The sequence below is a fragment of the Belonocnema kinseyi genome, chromosome 7 (genome assembly GCF_010883055.1).
Source record: "Belonocnema kinseyi isolate 2016_QV_RU_SX_M_011 chromosome 7, B_treatae_v1, whole genome shotgun sequence".
Lineage (NCBI taxonomy): Eukaryota > Metazoa > Arthropoda > Insecta > Hymenoptera > Cynipidae > Belonocnema > Belonocnema kinseyi.
In genome coordinates this window covers 124,028,857-124,032,322 of record NC_046663.1, presented here as the reverse complement: position 1 = coordinate 124,032,322, position 3,466 = coordinate 124,028,857, and positions in this window count along the sequence as shown.

The window sequence follows — 3,466 nt, the reverse complement described above, 5'->3', positions numbered from 1 at the left end:
ATGAATTTAATAAAAATAGTTTTGACTAAAAAAATAACAAATTAAGGGATAAAAATAAGTCAAATTCAAAACAAGATGTTTACAAAATAGTTTTTTTTTCAAAAAATTGCCATTTTGTTTCTATTTGACCGAAATTAATATATTTAAAAAAAATTAAAGTTGAAATGATACACTTCAATAAAAAAAGTATATCTATAGCATAACAGGAAATTAAAGATTTTTTAGGAGAGGTTGAAAATATGTTATATTTTAAGATGCAACAAATGAGTGAAGCATTTGTTTTCAGGATAAAATTACTGTATTTTATAATAAAATGTACATAAAATGAAAGTTTCGCAACACTACGATAAAAATACATTATTACAATTAAAAAAGTCCATATGTACGGTACATTCAATTCACAATCCGCATCTGTGTTCATCACAAAGACGGCGCAAGCAATTGTTGCACCTCATGCGTGTTCGCCCGGATCTTTCCGTTTCACAGAGTGCACATTGTGCACGACTTTCCTCGCAAATGGCAGTGTAACCTCTAACAACTGGTTCATCTACTCTTAAAACCTTAGCAATGAGTCGCCTAGTAATTAGACGCAAAGTTTGCTGCTCTAAACGTCCACTATCATTGGAACAGGGACCCTCTTCCTCCTCGCCAGCGTCCACTGCCACATCTAATGCCTGCACTACCTTATAATTACGTAAATTATAACGTAAGTGGTGTTCTTCGGACATTCTGTAATAATTATTTACATTTTTCTTCGATTATTTTATGATTTATACTCAAAAAATAGTATTTCAAAATTTCTTCAAAAATATGAGAAAATCTTTAAGTATTTCATAAATTTATAATAAAAACACAAAAATATGTTGAAATACTTACATTCAAAATAATTCCACTTATTACACTGGAGAAGATAAAAATACTTCAAATTTCACATGCACCGACTTCACGCACACCGCTACCACACTAGTGCAAATTTGCATTTCTTCAAAGTTTCAACGTTGCTGTATGAGCGGTAACAAAGCTAATGACATCGGCCTTAACGCAGCAAATAGCCTAGGGGACTAGCATATTTGTCGTAGTGGGGAGTGACCCTTGGTCTACGCACGTTGCAAATGTCCGCAGTCTGTGCTTCTAAAAGTTTATTGAACGTTTTACAAAAGTCTTATAAAGTTTTATAAAACTATAATATTTATTTATTATTAATATCTCGGAAACGGATACAGATAGAGCAAAGGGCGTGAATTTTCAGATGACTAGAGAAATGTTAGTTTAAAATCGTTTTATATTTGGAAAGAAATGAACAAAAAGTTGAACTTATATCAGGCTTTCAAAACGTCTTCTTCGAATATACCCTAGAGTGGGGGGAACTAGAAACCATCCACACAGTACAGAATAATACAGAAATGATTGTCGAAATGATATTTAACACCGACAGAAACCATTTGCAAATCTATTCTGCTATATTTCGTGTTTTCGGATTTTCGCTGTCCATTTTCACTCTTAGAAAGGAAAAAAATAATAAGAAACTATCTATAGAGTTGAGGATTTTGAAGAAATGGTTATTAGCATCATTTTTACCATCCTCGAAAAAACTTTACAATGTTTTTCAGCGAATTTTCTGATTTTTTATCACTTAACCCTTATTTCAGCCCCTAATTTAGGGGTTGATGGTACCCTTATAATTCTTCCCGAATTCTGCATTATATTTACTATAATTAAAAGAAAAATTGTATCGATATCATGATTTCCCTTTAAGATTCAGCAAAAGAAAAGCAACAGGTCATCGATTTTTTAAACATGTTCATCTTCACCCCTTACTTTAACCCCCACAATAAGCAACGTACGTCTTTTCATAAGTTTTCCTTTAATCCACGTAACATGAACTTTATTTTTTCTCTAAATATGTTGGTTATCTCCATTCTTTCTCGTTATATTAGATTTTAAACCAGAAAAATGCAGAGTCAGGGAAATGGAAACTTTCAATCTTGAGGCCACCTTAAAAAGGTACCTTTACTCCGTGCATTGATCAGGGTGACCACACGTCCTTTTTTTCGATGTTTGTTCTTCTGTACTTTTTTTCATCTGATTACCTTCTTTTTCAAGATTTTTGCGATATTTGCATTTTGTATTACGCGGACCTAAATTTTGTTCACAATTTCTACCAGCGAAGCCTCCGCTCGACGGGAATAACGTTCGTCGTTTGACCAATGACAAATTTACTTGGATTAACCTCATTGTTCACTACGTTTGCGTTTGCGCATCACTTCTCTCTAGAAATTATGCTTTTTGAAACTTCAGTGGGAGTCCGAGACCGTTTCAAAAGCCGAAAATCGAACGGACCTCTTTTTTTAATGTGCGTCGATGAAAAAAGAGATCCGTTAGATTTTCGACATCTAAACGGCCCGAAGTCCTACTGCTGATCGTATGAAAAGGCCATAACCTGGTATATATTCGGTTTGTGTTTCCCGTTCTTCACTTTACTATTCCAATGACTGCGAAGGGAATGCCTCTGTCACTGTACGAATCTAACGTAAATACCATTGCAAGGTCATGTTTAATTAAATTTGTAAAGTTTTATTTTCAGTTTCTTAGTCTCATAAATAATAATCTGTCGCTGTGAGTTTAATTTTCGATATTTTTTATTCACAGGTTATAATCGCAGGATAATCTCTTTTAATTTTCAAATAACGCGCTAAATTGGGCTAGGGGCGGGAAAGAATTTAATGGGGGAGGTGGTGGAGTGGGGGGGCCTTCTTTTCCTACCCAGTCATTTGGTCACCCTGGCATTGCCTTCAGCAAAAACGAGCATTTTTCTGTCAGATGTACATAAACGTATCGAAATGCTAGATTTTCTCAAGCGCGCCGCTAGCGTGGTACGGGTATAGATGGCCGTCGGCATGATTTTTCTCAAAGAAAGATACAACATTCCTAATGGTGTATTTACACGCCTGTCTTATGCAGACGGAAAATGTATCTTTCCCTGACTCTACCGTGTGACGATGCCGTTGTATGCCGTTTGCATACAACAGGCGCTTAAATACACCTTAATTCGTTGAAACAATTTGTTTAACCATGAGTCATGTAAAGAATATTGGATTATAAAATCTACTATATTTAAGTGAATGTTTGATGCAGTGAATTTTTGATTGACAAGTGTTGTTTGAGAAAGTGAAAATTTGATTAAGTTGAATAACTCAAATGTACCTACATCGTCTAATGCCGGATCACTACGATTATACACACATCAAAAAAAGATATTTCGCGAGGAATAAAGTTATTTGAATCTTTTTTATATAAATAATAATTTATCTATGTGAATCAAATATCACAATTGTAAATAAAGCAAAGTGTTTTAATGTCAAACACTCGGTTGGAGAAAAAGCAAAATAGAAAATTTTCAATTTGGTATAAATACACTTTCTTAAAATTGTGCTTCGATATGCAGTTACTGGGAAATCCGGAAACG